Here is a 20,106-nt window from a genome sequence, read left to right on the forward strand (position 1 = left end):
AACTTTATAGAAAGAGCTGGCCAGAGTTGGCCCAGGGGCTGTACTTTTCCAACCCCTGGCGTAAATCATGAATGATATAATGGTTCAAAAATGTGCTCTGAAGTCAGGCGAACCTAGTTCAAGTCCCTGTGCAAGACTTATTAGTGGTGTCTTCTTGGGCAAGTCACTTAACTCAATCAAGCTAACTTTCCTCATCTGTAAAATCTGATAATAATGCCTGCCTCACCAGGTTACTGTAATGATTAAATGATCTAATGGATGTAAAGTGCCTGACACTCAATAAATGCTAGCTGTTAATCATTCTCATTATGAAGGGAATTAAGTAGAATGGAGAGGAGGTAACTTTGAAGCTTTCATTGTTATTGGAAAAGCCATTGTTACTGGAAAAACCCCTGCACACCTGGTGATGGAGGTTGGCAGTGTCTTTCTGTGCAAAAATTCATTTCCTACAATTTAATATGCCACACGTTCACTTCATGACATTAAATCAGAGGTTACACGTTCGAATCATCTGAGAAGCTTTTAAATCCTATTGCCTGGGCTGCAGCCTAGACCAATTAAACCAGAAGCTCTGGTAGTAAGACACCCCCAGGCATCAATATATTTTAAAGCTCCCCAGACGATTCCAATGTGAAGCCCAAGCTGAGACCCAGTGGGCTACATCGATGGAAAGAATAGAGGCCTCTTGTTCTTTGCACTCAAGGTGTGGCTCATGGATTAACAGCATCGACATCACCTGGGAGCTTGAGACATGCCGAATGTCATGCCCCACCCCAGACCTGTTGACTCAGACTCTGCATTTTGATAGAATCCCTGGAGGATTCATGTGCACATTCAAGTTTGAGGACTATGGGTCTATTCCACAGAGGCCCAAACTTGGCTCATTATCAGAATCATCTGCGAAGCTTACAAAATTCCTAGACTTCATTACCAACTCGCTGAATCAAAATCACCATGGGTGGCCCAGGGATTGGTACTTTTTCCTAACATGTTATTTGAAATTTTTTAAACGTATAGAAATATTATACCCACCCCCTAGATTCCTTGATTGTCGAGACTTTGCTATGTTTGCTTCATAACATGTCTATGCATTTACCTGCCCATCAATCCAACTCATTTTTTCATGCACGTCTAAGTAAACTGCAGACATCAGGACACTTCATCCCTAAACACTTCAGTATGCACATCATTAATTTTTAACAAGGTCTCTAATTGATTCCTGGGCTGTGAACCTAGCATCCCACCTTGGGCATTCAGGGGTTATTAATCTAGTGACAATCTCTCTGTCCTGAGGGAACAGTATGTGGGACTTGGTAAAAGCATTCCTTTCCCCCCAATTTTTAAAAAAGTGATGCTCCAGCCTCTCAGTGCTGTAACTTTCAGTGTTAAGAGATGATTTCTGGTGTTTGACCTAATTCTGCATGGCTCCATTAATCCCATCTCCTTTTTCCCTTGGTAAGCCATAAGAGAATAATCACTCACTACTCTATCTCTTAGTATTTATTTAACGATGTCATTAACTGTGCTCTGCCATGTCTCCAAAACCTTCCCTGGTGTTTTCTCTCCAAAATATATCTCCAGGCAAAACATTCTACAGTCTCTCAGCATTCCATCTGTGGGGCTAATGGTAAGTCTTCCACTTCAGTTTCCAATTCTGCACTCAGCAACCTTTAGAGGGACCTGAGGGACAAGATGCTAGATTGCACTACTCTGGGTTTTGGCATACTATTGTCAGAGAGTGGCGATTTCACCTCCACCTGTGGTTTTCCCTACATCTTGGGTTTTCTTTTGACAATTACCTGCCTAATACAAAACCCCAAGCCCTGTTAGTCAGGGCTGACATAAACTCAAAACTCACGGGAGAGATTTTTTCTGGCTAGTTCAACCCAGAAAGGAGGTTGGTCCTAGGACACAAAGCAGCAGCCTTCATTCTCATCAATAATTCAAGTTTTTTGGAGAAAGAGGCTTACCATTCCACGACCACACCCAGCTTTTTAGGAATCTTCCACAATCCCTGAGGAGGGGCTGCAGTGGGAACCAATCCATCCTGTACCTTTCTGCTCCTCTTCAAGGTACCTGGATAGTCATCAAAGCCCTCCGGATAAATTAGTGAGAGTTACTGCCCCTAAAGAATTGCCCAACCATTTCCAAACGTTCTTCAACAATCTGCAAAAATGTCTCAGAGTCTAAACACAGAAGCCCCACTGGGTCACAATAAGGTCGCCCTTCCGCACTTCCACCTATGAACGTGAAAAGGCGCACAGGTCTCCCCCCCCCACCCCCACTCACTTATTTCCAGACCACCCACCTCCATTTGCAGCCTCTTCCAACCTCGAAACCCAACGCTCTCCTCTCTAGGAACCACCCATGTTTAAACAAATAAATACTCCAAAGTAACCCACTCCCTGGTGGTATTTAAATAAATGTCCCAGGAAGGAGGGGGAAAGGGGTGCTCCGGGTCTCCAATGCCCCTTGCTTGACACACCGCACTCTTGGGCCAGTGCTTCTGTGTAAATATCGGGCTACTTCTACGGACAAAGCTAGCAAGGAGACCCACCAGTATGCAGAGGGACTGCATGGGTGAAGGGGAGAGGCCATGACTACTAGAACTTAAGAAAGAGGAGGCAGGGACAGATGGGTGTTGTCCAAACAAAGATGAAGACCCTTCAAAACGGGCACAGCGCGTCCCTGTCAATACCTGTTACTCAGCCATCCACCTTGAAATCCCTCTGACCAGGAGGGAGGGGGTTGAGGGTGAGGAGAAACAGGCATCAGTTCTTTATTGAGTCAGGAACACTTAAATCTAACCCAGAGACTGTCCTGCAGCCAAGAGGGAAGAGGTGGAGAGAAACAGCAGGCACCCCCTGCTCAAAAATCTCCTTGCCCCCGCCTCAATGGAGAAAGCCACCAAAATAATTTGGTTTTATGGAACATGAATAATGTCTCTGCTTTGTCATGGGTCGGTGGGTCAACGGAGTCACTAAGAAAAAAGGATTTTAACAGCCTGTCTGAGAAATAAGTGGGAAGGTGACAATCGCCACCTTAAGAGAACTTCAAGGAGCTGCAGGTGAAGGAAGGGAAGGGGGGGAAAGGTGTCCTCCTTGGAGGACGATTAAGGAAGGTGTGGGCTTGATTGTGCTAGAAAGCTGGCCCCGCCCCACTAGTGGGCAAGGAAGAAAAGAGGAAAAAGGAGACCACGTTTCAAAAATAAACCACAAAATAAACACAGTTAATGGAAGTGACTAATCAAGGGTGTGCTGAACTTGGTTGTTCTTGATAAGATACAGGGGGAAATGCACTTGGAAAAAATAACAAATTTTTTTTCCCCTTTGGTAAATAAAGTGATGGCGAGAAGGTGGGGGGGGAGCAGGGTGAGGGCTCGGTTAATGCTGCCGCAGAGGCTTCAAACATGGTTTCTCAACCCCGGCACTACTGACATTTGGGGCTGGATCCTACTTTGTTGTGGGGGCTGTCCTGGTGCATTGTAGGATTTTTAGCAGCGTCCCTGGCTTCTACCTACTAGATGCCAATAGTACCCCCTTCCCTAGCTGTGACAACCGAAAGTGCCTCCAGAATTTGCAAATTCTCCATGGGGTGTGGGGTAGGGAGTAAAATCACCCTGGTTAAGAACCACTGGTTTAAGATAAGAGGCATCACTCCTCCCAGTGAGAAACGGCTTGAAATGACCTTACTCGGGGCTGAACCCAAGCAACTCTGTGGGGACTGTGTCCTTCTGCAGCCAGTTTTTCTGCTCCAGGGCCTCTGGCCACTCTGTCCTCCTGGCAGACAGGGAGATAAAGGATGAATGGATGTGCTGGAGCCCCCATCCCAGTCTCCAGCATGTATAGCTCTTTGGGGGCCAACCCAGCCCCAGGGGTGCAGGACTGGTGAGCACAGATGTCCTTGTGCAGGGGGAGTGGAGGGTGAATAGGACACACCATTCTGGGTGGGGGCAGTGACCCTTGGGATGGATGGATTTCAGTCCCCACGCACCCTGTCTGGCCTGGCACCTGTGGGCATTACATAAACCACAGTCCTGACCACCTGCATAATTGTTCAAGGACTCAGCTCAAAAGGACTGAAGCAGTCATCCTGACCCTCATCCTCTCTCTTCACATCACTGAAGCACAGAAGCTCAAAGAGGCAAAGAGAAAGGACTACAAAAGGCACAGCTGTTAGGATCTGTATGAGTTTCCTCTTGCTGCTCTAACAAATGACCACAAACTTAGTAGCTTAAAACAAATCGACCTTATTATCCTACAATGCTGGAAGTTAGAAGTCCAAGATGGGTCTCACAAGTTGAAATTAAGGGGTCAGCCAGGCTGAGCTCCCTACACAGGCTCTAGCAGAGAATCTGTTCCCTTCCCTTTTCCAGTTTCCAGAGGCCACCTGCATTCCTTGGCTAGTGGCCCCTTCCTCCCACCTCCCTCTTATAAGGACAATTGAAATCACACTGGGCCCCCCAGGATTATCTCCTATCTCAAGACTGTAACTTGATTATGTCTGCAAAGTTCCTTTTGCCATGTAAGGTAACATGTTCACAGGTTCTAGGGAGTAGGACATGAGCATTTTGGGGGACGATTGTGCACTCTACCGCATGGTCAAAGCCAATATTCAGCTCAGGTTTTCGATATCAAGTCCAGTGTGTTCTCCACTTGGGATTGAAGAGAGGGCGATAACTCATGCACTCAATTGAACAGAAAAACCAGCATTTCAGATTTTAAGGGAGGGGTCTTCTGGGTGCTCCTTAAATCACTCCAATAATGATCAGAAGTGAATACAAGGCTCTTCTTACTTCAACCGTGAAAATGGAGGCTGAAGCCTGTAGATGTCTCCTAAGGTCATCAGCTGCTGTAGATTGGATGACCCCTGCCCTCCCTGCCCGCCTCTGCCCCAATCTCACTGAAGCTTAAATCCCCACTGTAACTGTTGAGGGTGGGAAATCCTATTAAGGCAACTGAAAGGCGGGACCTTGAAGAGGTGATTAGATTGTAGGACTGTGCTGTAGTGAATGGGTTAATAATGGTGGTCAGGGCCGGCCTGGTGGCGCACTGCTACAGTGCGCCGCTTGGGAGCATGGTGGCGCTCCCGCCGAGGGTTCGGATCCCACATACAGACCAGCCGCTCACTAGCTGAGCGAGGTGCGGGTGCAACACCGAGGGTTGCGATCCCGTTGCCGGTCCCGGTCCGGTACGGGCGCGACACTGAGGGTTGCAATCCGTTGCTGGTCACGAAAAAAGACCAAAAAAAGGAAAAAAAAATAATAATAATGGTGGTCAGGGCATGGTTCTGAGGGCTTTAAAAAGAGAGTGCATGAGGAACGATCTTGCTTTCTGCTCTGCCATTTCTGCCATGTGAGACCCCTGGGTCAATGTCGCCACCACCAATACCCTCACCAGATGTGTTCCCTGGACTTTGGATCTCCCAGCTCCTGAACTGTAAGCAATAAATTTTGTTTTCCTTATAAAACACCCAGTTTCAAGTATTTATGTTATAAGCAACAGAAACGAACTAACACATCAGCCATTAAATGATCGTTGCCAGCCCAGAAGACCTTCCAGACCCACCACGACCCAGAGGGGCTAGTGAGGAACCCACCAAGTGAGATGTGAAATGATGTGGTTTTATTCAGTCGAGGATTTGTCCACTGACCAAGGGAGGAACCCTTGTCTGAATCAAGGCAACAGTTCAACAAATGTTATTTCAGCCCCTACTGGATGACAGAGAAAAGTAAGACACAACCCCTGGCTGCACAAACCTATCACTTTACAAATGAAGACACAGTCGTGGTGATAGCAAAATCAAACCCAGACCTTCCCAAGCCTACAGTTCTCCTCATAACTTCACAGTTTGGAATTCCAAGATGCAGGAAGTTCTTCCCCAGATGCAGGAGTGATACTTTCCGCCTGGGGAAGGTGAGGGGAGACTTTGTCAGGGATGACAGTAACAACTGCTCACACATGAGATGACACACACCACGCTCCCTCCAACCCAGTGGGGTCAGTGCTATCACAATCATCAGGTTAATCAGGAGGGTTCCGAGATACAAAGATAGGAAGTAACTTGTCTGAATCGCACAGCCAACAAGCAGTGGAGCTGGAATTCAGTACCATCGCTCTCCTGGTATTAGGAAGACATCGGGGAGGGTCTAATCCTGAATCAGAAAGTCCCTATGGGTTGTCTTTAGGGGCTCAAGAAGGCCAGAAAGCTGGCCAGCTGGAAAGGAATGTAGCATCTCGTGCATTTGAATATCTGCTGGTCACCGATGGCTGTGTGCTACCAGGAACTCAGCAGGAAGCCTCCCACTGGCACTCGTACCAACATGACCAGGATCTTGCCTGTTAGGAGGGCCAGAGAAATAAAGCCTGTTAGCAACAAGTAGGTACCCAACTCTCTGGCTGCTTCCAGAGCTCCCCCAAATCAGTTGCCATTGTTCTCAAAATAGCCTTGGCCAGGAAGGTCAGTGACTATGATCCATTTCAAGGAAGAATTCTATGGAGAAGGGACATCCGAGATGCCAACCGAAGTCCATTGCACAGACCCACCTGTCCCACTGGGCTCCAAAGTGAGCCCACATAGGACCAGTTGGAGCCATTTATCAGACCCCAAATTTCTCTCGCAAGACCATGGCTAAAGAGAGGACAAGGGATTTGGGAAGGGTTTTTTTTTTTTCTTTTTTAAAAGACGGCTGGTAAGGGAATCTTAACCCTTGACTTGGTGTTGTCAGCACCACACTCAGCCAGTGAGCAAACCGGCCATCCCTATATAGGATCCAAACCTGTGGCCTTGGTGTTATCAGCACCGCACTCTCCTGAGTGAGCCACGGGCCGGCCCTTGGGAAGAGTTTTTAAAGACATTGTTTTCAGAAATCTTTTGGTCACCCACAACCCTCTCGGCCTACAAAGTTTGCAATGATCTAATCTGTATCTAACAAAGCTATCTCTTTGGTGGAGGGGGGCGGAGATTATCCAAGTCTTGGTGAGCAGAACGTCAACCACTTCCTATGCTGTCTGCACTGACAAATACCGCTGCGATGTTGGGGAGTCGCCTTGCATCCAGGCCGCCCACATTTCCCAAAAGAATCCCATCATATGCCATTGTGCACCCAGGCAGCCTGGCCTGCTGGGTCCTGAGTCCTCCTCGACAACACACGCTGCAGAGGGGGGTGTCACTGCAATAGGGCTTTCTATGGCATGGATTCAGAGAATTAAAAATCTCCCTTGCCCATCTCACCTTGCACACATAGAAGTAGTTTCAGATGCTTCTGCTTTGCCCCCATTAAGGTCTGCCCAAGAGATGGGCTGATGGGCTGGAGGAGAAGGATGTTGGGCAGGGGAGAGACAGAGAAAGGCGAGGAGAAGGCTCCCTTCTGCTCTGTCCCTGTCTTTCTCCTGTCTCCCCGCATCCCCAATTCAGAAAGCCACTTCCCCGGCTGGACGAATGCTTTCCTCTTCAGCAATCTGCTTGAAAAAAAGTGTTCTAAATAGAGCGGAACTGAGAATGGGGCGGCCGCCCGGAGGAAGTCTTCCCCTCCCTGGAGAGCCCAGCGTCCCACAGGGAGGCTGGTCCACCCCCAGGGCCTCTCACTCAAAGCATTCTTGACCCCGGGGCACCCAACCCTGACGGCAGGCATGAAGCTACTGCAAATGGATTCTGCTTCTGTAGCATTTTGCTGGGCCTGGATCCCTCCTTCCCTCCCAGGCATCCCAGTTGCTTTCTCTGGCCTCTTCTCCTTGCATCTGCCCTTGGAGGCAACTAAAGGACCCAAAGCCTGGCTCCAGCCAAAGCTCATCATGAACTTGTGTGGGAGGTTGGGTGGCTCAATTAACCCACCAGGACCTCAGCATTCCCAAGACAGAGATCTGAGAACACAAGCTCTCTCTCTCTCTCACCTCACTGGACTGTTGAATAATAATTTTTATTAAGTTAGAGTCTCCCATTGCTCTCAAAAGGACCTGAGCACCAGATTGGGGGTAGCTCCTTAGACATTCCTCCTTGCTTCTGGAAAAGTCTACCCAAAGCTCATACCTACCAGGTACAGAGCCAGCAGCACTTTTCGGATTCAGGCACGACACACACATGGATCTGTGAGTTTTACTCATTAATAGGCACATCAGGAATCATTCCAGTGTCAACCAGGTTTTGTTCATGAGGTTCTCACCCTCTGAAATTAAAATCATACCCTGCAGGCTGCAGAAAGACGGGGCTCCCAAAGGGGATACTGAGCAGCTTCTCTTGTCCCCACATCATCAACTCATAGCCCAGGCAGCAAGCCTAGGCTGAGGGACCCTGTGACAGCTCTGAAACATCTTTGGAAGAAAGGTGTAGGACCGGCATCTGGAAGGGCAGAGGGGGACTCACCCAGAAGTGGCAGTGGTGCAGCCAACCCCGCCCTCCACCCCAGCCATTTCCTGGGGCCTCCCCTGAGTTAAATCTCAAGGAATCTGAAGCCAACCCGATTCTATGACCTGTCAATGAGTCAGTGCCACCCTGCTCTTCACCGCCTCTCTGAAATCAGCACCTCCAAGAATATCAACCCACCCAATCAGGCAAAGGCAAGGCATTTAGAAAGTGAAATTAATTTTAAATAGAAAGTGAGAATTAGTGATGCTTCTCACTGTCAGCGTGGGGTGTACCTACATCTTCCCCACCCCACACAGAAGGAACATAGAGGGCAAAGGGGGTGCAGGGTGCGTGGGGGGGAGCAGTTTAAAATATGCAAATAGGGGTTCCTGGTCACACAATGCATTTACCAACAAGAACAACACTTGTTTGAAGGTGGGCTCTGTTCCTGTTTTTTCCTGCAGTCACGTGTATTTATGAGCTGGGGAAAGGCAGCTGCCATCCATTCCCTTTCTCTCAAGTCTGGTTCAGAGCAAGACAAAACTAAAATGCTGAAACAAGGTATTTTTTCCCCTCTGGATGAACTGTTTTACAATGAGCTACCTGCTGGGGTCAGGAAACGTGAGCCCAGTGGCTTTCTGCTCACACAAAAACTCACGAGGGGGACTCACGGCGAAGAGCTCATGCGGGGAGAGGGTCACCCCCGCACGACCCCTTTGCATCTGCTCCAGCTTTTGTTGGAAACCATTTCTCTTCCCCTCGTCACCTCCATCCGTCCTTCATTCCCACTCAACCGGTGCTACGAAGCAGCATCCAGCCAGCCAGGGCAAAAGGTCCCCCATGTCCACACCCTCCAGGGAAGTCAGAGGTGAAGGCCTGGTGGGGAGAAGACACCAGGGAAGGCAGCAGAGAGTCGCTGCCTCTGCTCCACTAGGAAACATGTTTTCTTTACTAGTAGCTATGTGATGCTCAAAAGGGAAAGGAATGATCAAAATCAAAATAAATAACCAGCGGAAATAGCGGACCCTCCCTGGGAACGGTAACTGCACAGGATGAAAGTTTATCCAAACACATGAGAAAAATGGATGTGTTGCAGGACGGGGAGAGGAGCGCTCCTCACGGGAAAGGAAATTTGTTTATGGCATTTTATTTGCTCCTTATTTTTTTAATGCTCTTCTGGCCCCATGTCCTGTAAACAGACCAGCTTTTCCATTCTCTCCTGGTGCCAGGAGAGCCGAAGACGGAACACTGAGCTGGTGCCAGGATCCTCGGCCACTGAGGTCTCACAGTCATAAGAGCCCACGCCCAGCCCAGGGGGTCGGAGAAGGGGAACATGTGCTCTGGGGTGTGCAGGGAAGGGTGTGATGTGAAATCTGGGTGTGGAAACAGAAAGAAGCCATTTGGCTTGGGGGCTCCCCTGCAGGCTTGGAAATGCCCCAGGAGAGGAGGCAGAAAAGAGGGCTTCAGCGCCCAATGGATATGTCTAGTGGAGTATTCTGCAGGGTCTCTTTAGCTAGTAGATGAAACTGACAGATTCTGGAGAGAACTCAGCCTTTGGGAGAAAAAGCTTGACTGACAGAGGGTACTTCAAAATGTTCATGGAAAAGCAGAATGAAAAGATAATACAAATCTTTCCATGAACTCTTTGAAGACCCCTTGTATTAGAGTCAGATAAGACTAACATAGCACTATGAATGCCCAGCGGGGAGAGTCCCTGTTCTGAGGCCAGTGTCTGCAACTCAGCTCCATCCCCCATAGCAAACAAAACAACCCCAGCCAGAAGGATCAGAGATGCCATTTCACATGGGGACAATGTAGATGCAATGGAAGAGGTTCCCATTTGACATTTCCTCTTCCTGTCAGGGCACAGAGACCATCTGAGGCCAGGTTATGGCAGATAGGCCCATGTGGCTCCACGTTCAGAGTATGAAACTGGATCCCACGTTGATTGAATGCCATGTTCCTGGTACCGTTCTAAGTGGTACACCTGCGATAACTCAGTCAAACCTTGCAACAACCCTAGGAAGCAGTTTAAAGAAAGGGAAGTTGAGGCATGGAGAATCTAAGGTACGCACTGGAGGTTGCAGTTCTGGAGGTCCTTGAAGAGGTCAGGCCCAGGCTGTTTGTTGAGGGAGGCTTCCCTCTTTAGCGCTGCTCTATCCGGCCTCCCTGAGCATCACTGACCTGGCCAGGAGTCCTAAAGTCCCAGACATTCATAATAGAAAAGCTCCAAACCCAGACACCCAGGCCTGGGACAATGGGGCATCCAGAAGGCCAGAACTCAGGGGCTTCAATGATCACTATAATGAAGACCAGAAAGCTCCACCGCAGTCATCCCAGCAGGGGTTTATGTGGCAAAAACTGCTAGTGCTCCCCAACATGCACATTCCCCACCCCTTCCTGCACAGAGCTGTATGCTTCCCAGCTCTCTTGCATCAAGGTGGAACCTTGGGACCAATTCCTGCCAATGGACATGAGCAGAAGTGACAGGTATCCCTTCCAGGCCAAGGCAGCTGAACCTGTGCATGTCCAGTCACACAAATCTCCCTCCCTGTTCGCTGGCAGGGGAGGAGAAAGCCCCTACAGGTGGTGGTACCTTATGACAAAAGGAGCTTGGGTCCTGACAATTTGTGCATGAAAAAGAGTCCCTGCCCCCCCAGGCTTGGAAATGCCCCAGGAGAGGAGGCAGAAAAGAGGGCTTCAGCGCCCAATGGATATGTCTAGTGGAGTATTCTGCAGGGTCTCTTTAGCTAGTAGATGAAACTGACAGATTCTGGAGAGAACTCAGCCTTTGGGAGAAAAAGCTTGACTGACAGAGGGTACTTCAAAATGTTCATGGAAAAGCAGAATGAAAAGATAATACAAATCTTTCCATGAACTCTTTGAAGACCCCTTGTATTAGAGTCAGATAAGACTAACATAGCACTATGAATGCCCAGCGGGGAGAGTCCCTGTTCTGAGGCCAGTGTCTGCAACTCAGCTCCATCCCCCATAGCAAACAAAACAACCCCAGCCAGAAGGATCAGAGATGCCATTTCACATGGGGACAATGTAGATGCAATGGAAGAGGTTCCCATTTGACATTTCCTCTTCCTGTCAGGGCACAGAGACCATCTGAGGAAAGAACTGAGATTTGGAAGTGTTTTGTTACAGCAGCTTACTGTGACTAATACAACAACAGCCATAACCAAGAGAAACAGTCCCACTGCACTTAGGGACAGGGGCCTATGGGGTGTGCTCTATAGCAAATCACCAAACCTTCTCCAGCCTTAGTTTCCTCATCTAGAAAAGCAAGGTCTCAATACCTGTTCACAACATTGTCTTGAGATTCAAATGACAAGCTTTGCAAAGAGCTTTAAAATTGTAAAGTCCTGTAAAACCACTGGACTTTATTATTCCCTGACCTGCCTGTTTTTTCTTGGCTGAATGTCATATCATTTCTCTCATGTCTGACACCCTTCCTGGAGACCACAGATGACATCCTCTTGGTCCAAACTCTTATTTTACTTGTTTGTGTGAGGGAAGGAGCGGGGAGCTTTCAGTGAGTCTCTTCCCAAAAGGAGGTGAAGCTTCTGCCTACGTTTCTGCTCTTCTCCATTCAAGGACTCAGAGAGCAAATAGGGACCGGCTCTTCCTCCCGGGGCCTGCTTCCTCTGGAGCTGTGTCTCTCCTACCTTTGCCTTGGACCCCGGGTGGTAAGCCCTTGAACCTAGGTCCAGCCCCCGTGGCAAGAGACCTGCCCAACAATAGCCAACTCTCTGCCTGCAACCTGCTGGAAAAGTTCATATTAGGTCAAAGAGCAGGTAGCATGATTCACCCAGATTCTCCAGTTATACTAACCATGAATTCATTTGCAAATATGATGGATGGTTTTACATGTTCTGGTCTTGTCTAACCAGACTGTAAATAAGATCCTGAGAGCAGGATCTATCTCAGATGTGTTTGTTTGTTTCTGTATTTCCCCTTATTAGGGTGAAATGCTTTACAAATTTTGATCTCAACTTTTGAATTTATATTTTTCTTTCCCACCTTAAAAATGAACCTAAGTCTCAAATAACTGGCAAAAATGAGACACATTCTATTTGAAGTTTCTGGAAGGAAACCAACCAATCAAGCAATAAACAAATTTTCTTTGCTGTTCAGGGAACACTTTATTGATTAATAGTGGGCAAAAACAGAAAAATTGGGTGATATGCACAGTTGTTAATAGGAAAAGTTAACATCTTTCTTGCACAACTACCACGGAAAAGCCTTCACGCTGCAACTTTATGAACTCCAAACTTGAGATCATTCACAACCCTGGTTTTGAATCCCACCTCTCCCATAGAAGACTTGGTCAAAGCAATTGATCCCTGTGAGTCTGTTTTCTGATTACAAAAAGAGGGAGTACATGAAATGCCCATCACGGTGGCTGCCATTTCATCCTGAACATTACTGGGTATTTTGGGAATAAATTTTTCTTTTTTTTTTTTTTTTTTTTCCTTTTTTTCTGAGACCGGCCGCACCGCGCTCAGCCAGTGAGCGCACCAGCCATCCCCGTATAGGATCCGAACCCGCGGCGGGAGTGCCACTGTGCTCCCAGCGCCGCACTCTCCCGAGTGCGCCACGGGCTCGGCCCAATTTTGGGTATAAATTTCAATGACTAAGAAATGACCCAGTTCCTGTTCTTTTAGAAGAAACAGAGAGAGAGAGACAAAAAGAGAGTAAGTTGAGGGAAAGGAGATACCCAAAACAAGTTCAGTGTTAAGTGCAGTAAATGAGATACGTGCTGCAGTCAAGGAAGAGAAACCAGCATTTTTTGAGTACCTATCAGATGCCAGGTGCTTTAAAAGAACAGGTAAGGGAGAGATCACAGCTTGCGAGGCCGGCCCGTGGCTCACTCGGTAGAGTGCGGTGCTGATAACACCAAGGCCACGGGTTCGGATCCTATATAGGGATGGCCGGTTTGCTCACTGGCTGAGAGTGGTGCTGACAACACCAAGCCAAGGGTTGAGATCCCCTTACCGGTCATCTTTAAAAAAAAAAAAAAAAAAAAAAAGACAACTTGCGGAGAAGAAAGGAGAAATCCAGGAAGGCTTCCTAGAGAAGGGAGCATTTGACATGAGCCTCGAAGGATTCGCTGGGTTTCAGTAGCCTCGGTGCCCAACATCTACCCTTCAAAAAATAATCTCCTCCACAAAGAATTGCCAAAGGATTAAAAATCATGTCAAATTCAATCAAAAATCAATGCTGGAATATGAGAAGAACTTTCTTAATCAAGCAGTTCCAGAACATTCCCAATTCTTGGCTACATGAGTAATGGGCAGGGAACTATAATGTCCCAGGCAGACTAATAAGGTACACCCTTCATAGACAGTCACCAGGAGTGGAATTGGAACAGGGCACTGAGGGTCTGACATGGGGAAGGCGTGTACCCCAAAGATGGTAGCTATTAGCCAGCACAACCCCTAAGACCTGAGTCCCTGGGAACCGCAGTGCTTTGGAACAGACTGGCTTGCACTGCGAATGTTTAAAGCAAAGGGCAAAGAATATTCCTTCAAGTTCATTTTCACTGCAGCTTGTACTTGGAAACTGGATAGACTGGGTGGTGGCTGTCCAGCCCCTCTAGTCCAATATTTGACTCCATGGAAAGTCACAAGCCCTGGTCAGGCCCTAATGAGCACTCACAGCCCCTCCCTGACAGTTCATCTTTCAACATGTCAGGCTGAAGTCATCTGTCACAGGTATGAACAGTCCCATAGGATGGAAGGTTACAATTTAGAAACCGTTGTAATCTGTTCTTTTCTAATGCTTATAATTATGCTCATTTTAAGTTTAATGAGGGACAAGGCCTTTGCCTTACAGCCTGGAACCTAACGTTAAGAGTCCAGGACAGAGGATGGAGGGGACCCACGGGGACCCTGAGCTGCCACACCATGAGCATTAGCATTTCCAGGCCTGCCAGAGCCCTGAGTATCAGCAGTTTTACGAGCAGGACAACACATCTTGTCTTTTGCCCCTAATCTCACCCCTCCAAAGCCCAGACCTGAGTTACCAGAAAAGGTGGAAGGTGGAGGGAACGGGTGGACAAAAGAGGAAGAAAAGGAGACGGAAAACAATTTTGAAAAACCCTTCAACAGAACCCGATAACCCAGAGTACCCGGTGACCGGCGCCGGACGGCATACAAAAGCCAAAAGGCAGGTCCCAGGACGGGTCAACTTAAGAATTAATATTTGCCTTCCACTAAGCAAACTAATAAATCCCCTGCCGTTTTAGCCACGCAGAGCTCCCGGGAGCTTTTATTTATTGGTCAAAACAGCAGGCAGTTTTTTTGTTCCCCTTCCAGTCACCCGGGGGTAAATAGTTGTCCCTGGTCCACCCCTCCTGTCATCTGCCTGTATGTCAATTTGACTTCTCGCTCAACACACTCACGTTTGGTGCAACTGACAAGTGCAAACAGACAGCTTTGAGGCATTCTTTGGTGATGGACTTCCAAGGACAGCTCTGTTTCGACTTGGGCAGAGAAGGCGAAGGGAGAAAGGGCTGGGTCAGGCAAGCCAGAGGCCTTGATCCTTAGAGGATCGCCATAACCAACCACTTCCCCCCGCCCTGTGCCCGATAGAAGACAGAGACCCAGAGAAAAGGCCTGCGTGACTGATACGTGATCTTGGAGCAAGTTGAAGCAAAGGCAGGACCAGAGTCCAGGTTTCCAGACATTGGGGCTCTTCTCAGGCCTCCTTCCACCATCTTGGCATGTATGGGTATTATTCAAGGTCAGGGGCTATTTCCAAAGTCACCCTTAAGTCCTTTAAGCCACAGCCTCCTGAGCAGGGGGACTTGCTTCACGACGAGAACCTCCTATCTTTCTGTCAACATTATTCTAACATTTTCCCACACAGGTTTCCAGGGCCATTTGAAGAAGATAAAAGTTTTCTCATGGGTCAAGTTTCCAATGCCATGGAAAAATCTCATGGGGAAGCTTAAACGAAATTGGGGAGGGGAGGTACTTGAAATTAAGTTATGCTTAGGATGAACGAGGAAAGATGAGCATTCAGCACGTGGGTGAAGTAACTCTACGTTGTACCTTAGGCAATGTCTAATATACTATTCTAACATGGAACAAAAGATAGCAAATCTTTAAGACCTGAAGGAGAAAGCTAATGGTTTATGCATCATAAAGGACAGCATCGTGGATGTCAGGACTAGCAGAGGCTCTGGGGATTGGGGGGCCCAACCCCCTCGTTTTATAGAAAAGGAACCAAGATGAGAATTTCTGAGACAAAAACTCAGACAAAAACAAAAACCTTGTCTCTCTGCCCTTTGCCAGCATAAAATATACTACCTGGATCCAGAAAGATGTGGGGGAGAAGCAAAATGCATTTAGCTCAAAATCTCATTAAGAAATTGACATTCGTGACCACTTGGCAGTCTGTGACTTGCTCTTTAAAATTCTCCAGCTTCCCCATTGGGTTGAATATCATTCGTCTTCTCTCACTGTTCTCTCCCACTCTGCCAAAAAGGCTACCTCCCCCAGGGTTGGACAATCCCTTGCCAGATGTTTGAAAGGGGATTCCTGCATTTGTCAGAGATAGATCTGGAGCAGAGTGATGCTTTAGACCACTCAGCCTCTGGGATTCTGGGTTTCTATGTGGATGAAAAGATAGGAAAGGAGTGGGGGGATTGTTGCCTTTGGCACACAGCAGGACTTCTTCTGGATGCATGCAAGACATAAATGAAGGAAGCATCTGAAACACATTCATCTTTCACAAAAGAAAAATGGCACCCAAGTTGCTGGGCTAGCTTCCCTCCAATGGTGGTGAAGGTGGAGAGAGTCGGTACAGGGGAAAACACCGAGGTGCATGGGGGATCTCATGAGTAATGAGGGAACAGACTCTGGCTGTCTGCACACTCATCTCTACCCTAGCATGTAATTACGCCCTGTGGCCACGCCACGCACGATGAGTGGGATTAGCTGAAGGCCCATGTGTTCCAGCACCGAGGACGCTTATGCCTGTCTTTCATCAGAAAGATGGAGGCTGGATCCCCTGACAAGCAGCAACAACATCAGGATGCCATGCGATCCTGAAAACCTGGCTTTTTCTAACCTGCAAAAGAACCTGTAATTTGCCTTCAGATTGTTCTTACTTGTCATGAACACCAAAAAAATTGAGCTGGCACAATGCTCCCCTCCTCCGTCCCTCCCCCACCACTTCCAAGTTCCGTTCCCTTAGCCCAGATAAAGTCAGTGTCTGGAAAGGCAAGAATAGGCTGGGAGGTCCCACTCGACACTCTCTGAGTTGAACTCAAAGGTTATCTAGGAGACTTTAGGGAGAAAGTACATACTTAGCCCCAATTTACATGCCCTTGATATTTTAAAAGATTCTAGAGTTCAAAGGAATTTCAGGATGTCCTCTAGCCAACTCCTCTGCTCTCCAGACAACACCATCCCAAAGATTTTAGCTCTTTGTGTAATGAAGATGCAGGATTTTGTTCTTGGCTTATTATTCTATATAGTGTATGCGTGTGTGCATGTGTGCACATAAGCACATGCACACACGCATATGCCACGATCTATTTTCCTCTGTTCCCAGTGGTCGTGTTAGTTTCCATTTCTTAATAAGTGGTCAGTTTCACCTTTATGAGTAGGACAACCTTGGAGTGGAATCCCTGACACCTTGATGCCTGCCATGCTTACTATCCACAGCAGTCTGCAGAAGGATGTGGTCTCTGCTGGTTCTTCACACTAAGGTTTTTATCAACTATCATGCAACCCTACCATCCTGGAAACAACTGCTTTGGTCAAGATTGGTGCTTGTCCCAATGGCATCCATATATAGGCTATCCAGTGGCCAGTGAAGTGCCCAGACAAAGAGCTCTGAATGGAGACTGGTCAAACCAATCAGGAGCATTAGTCAGTGACAGTAGGTAACATAGAAGTAGAGGCAGGGCCATTGAGTCACCCACTAGGATGACCCATTGCTCCTTTTTGCCCAGGACTGTCCTAGGCTTAGCACTGAAAGTCCCTCATCCCAAGAAACCCCTTAGTCCTGGGCAATCTGGGACAGTCAGTCATCATCGCATCAGCAGAATTCTAGAGTCAGGGGCAGTGACTCCTGCTGCTCAGCAGAGGGTCAAGAAGACCACGATATTAGGTTATTGCTATCCCTGGAAACCATCTGTAGCTACTGGGAAGGTTGAACAACTTTGGGCTGCCAGCTGGGCAGCCTCTGGGACTGTTTCCTGTCTGCCTTACTCCTTTGTAACTTTAGAATAAACCAGTATTCATGGAGGTCATACCGTGGGTCTCTGTTCCCGGAAACCTGAAGGAATCCAAGGAATACAATGGCTATCACTGTGTGTCAAGGAAGGAAGGCGAAGGCCCATAATCTTTCAATTTCAATAACATCTTTAAGAGGTTCCCTTCCATCACCTTGTGGTGAATAAGAGATACTAAGAAGGACCCCACTTGGAAGACACCGACATCATTAAATGGTCACACAAACACATTCACAACACAGGGAAGCTGAAATTCTTTTACAAAAGCAAGCTGCCCATTCATATTATTCCATTCGTTATATTCCTTTGGAAATAAGGAAGTACAAACATCTTTGACTCTTCATTCTGGACAAGGTTGACCATGACATGTTTAGGAAGTACTCTGAACCATGCACACGGTGGTTACAGAGTAAAAGGAACAGACAAGACGCAAGCTGTTGTCAGGCGTGTGTACATCCTCACCACACACTGGGGGCAGGGGGTCCGTGATTAACACCGGCAACCCTGCTAGCTGTCTCATCTGTCATGAAGCCTCATGATCTGGCATGGACTCCAGCTGCCACCTGAGAGAAGAGGGTCTTCAGAGCCTACTGTGCATCTGTGTCATAGAAGAGAGTTGGAATGAACAGCGGCGTTCATTGTTTGCCCTTCTGGATGTATACTCGTGTGTGATCCGAACAAAGGAAGTTGCACATGAAGAACGCCAGCCTTCGCGGTCCAGCTCCCCTGCTGAAGCCTTCTCCAACAGCCCTCACGTCCAAGAGCCTGGACAACTTCCACACAGCTTCGTGCATTACTCCCCAACCTAGGGAGACAGATCCCAAGTGAACGAGGAATACTATTCCAAGGCTGCTCACAACACACACACACTGGCTTCTTTAGAAAGAGCAGGAACAAAAATTAAGATCCCACTTGACCTAAGTATAGTTAACTATTCACTCTGCATCTGGCCAGAAGGTAATGGAACAAATAAGAAGAACTGCTGAGTCCAAAGGCACAGCCAACACGGAGGTGCAGGGCAAGAAGGGTGTGGTAGGAAGCCCATTGGCTGCCGTGGAGGGGGTGGGGGTAGGGTCGCATGAGCAGGCAGCAGCAGAGGAAACGTTTTCCACAAGAAAGAAGAACGAAGTCTGGGATGATGAGTCTTGTCCTCCTGCAGAGCACCTCCAGAGATGCATGTCCCTGCTCTTCGGGTGGACACGTAGATTATTCCTCAGGGTGAGGATCTTTACTTTCTACCCAGATGTCTCCTCAAATCCAGGAGTCTCTTCTTCTCCAAAATAAGAATTTGCCTTTGAATCCAGAGCTCCTGCCTCTCAAGAGGTGGTCCAACCTTATCCACGTCCTTCAGGGAGGTCCTGGTGGCATTTGTTGGCTCCACTAAGCTTCCTGGAAAGAAGTGTGGGTGAGGAAGAGCAGTCCTTATCTGTCCTCTTTTCCAGGCCTGTGGATCAAAAAAAAACAGCATAAGAGTTAGAATCCGGCTTCTGCTCTTCCAAGAGATGTCTTTATAGGTGAGCATCACTTTACCATCATTGGTCCATAATGTTCTAGCTACTGAATGAACATGCACTTCCAAAAGCAGTATTTTAGTTAAGAAAAAAAAAAAGCCTATTTATACCTCTCTGGGTATTCCCTGTTTACTGAAATCATCACCAGGAACCCTCCTATACAAATCCCACCACTACACCCAGACTATGACTTTTTTAAAATACCACTGAATACAGCCAGCCCAAATGAAGTGGAAAATTCTGTTTTTCAGCGTGTCACTCTTATTTCGGTGGGATATGTGGCAGGGAGCGTGGAGGTGTTAGAACGCCCACTTTACAGACAGGTAAACTGAGGCCGCAGGCACTATTCACAGCACTCTTGAGGAGGATGTGGTGCCAGGGTTCGCAGTACAGAACGGCAGGAGTCTGTTTCCCATTCCTAGTGTTCACTCTAGCTGGAACTTCTCTCTGCTTTTGTGCCTCCCTAAACAACTAATTAGGAACTTATGAAGAATGGATCATGGCCCATCAGCGGAAATGGGAAGCCAACAGTAAACACATTTCTCTTTCCCGAATGCTGACAGCAAATAGATTAAGATGAACTTGAACTCATTGTATTTTCCTTGTTTCCCCCGTGTCTCCAATAACTCCTCATTTCTGAGTAACAAATATATTTAATATCACCAATTGCTCTCAAGGGACTTCCCCATTTTAAAATTTATTGGTCTCAGCAGCGCAGGTATCTAGTCCCATGAAGGAGGCTGCTCTCTGGGTCTCTGGTTCTAGCAATCACTCTCAGCCCATAAGGGATAACTTGGGCAACTACAAATCCATGTACTCACAAGTACCATACTGGCTTAGATGCTATGGGTACAGAAATAAACCAGACAGGCAAACCCCACCCTCACAGGCCATAGGAGAGAGGCACTGATCAAGGGTTTCCTCTGGCAAGCATCCACAGGGAAATACACCAAGGATGATGGAGGCATTCTGGAAACCACAGTCCCCCTTCCGTCC

General features: G+C 47.7%; 1 long non-coding RNA gene across 1 annotated transcript in view; it reads right to left on the reverse strand.

Moving 5' to 3' along the window:
• Nucleotides 1-17,842: 17,842 nt before the first annotated feature.
• Nucleotides 17,843-20,106, reverse strand: part of LOC103597794 — a 184,461-nt gene continuing 182,197 nt past the window's right edge. Inside the window, exon 3 of the long non-coding RNA XR_551133.1 lies at nt 17,843-19,043. This is a non-coding gene — a long non-coding RNA (uncharacterized LOC103597794). The remainder of the gene's footprint in view (nt 19,044-20,106) is intronic.

This window comes from Galeopterus variegatus, unplaced genomic scaffold (assembly GCF_000696425.1).
Source record: "Galeopterus variegatus unplaced genomic scaffold, G_variegatus-3.0.2 Scaffold2426, whole genome shotgun sequence".
Taxonomy (NCBI): Eukaryota; Metazoa; Chordata; class Mammalia; order Dermoptera; family Cynocephalidae; genus Galeopterus; species Galeopterus variegatus.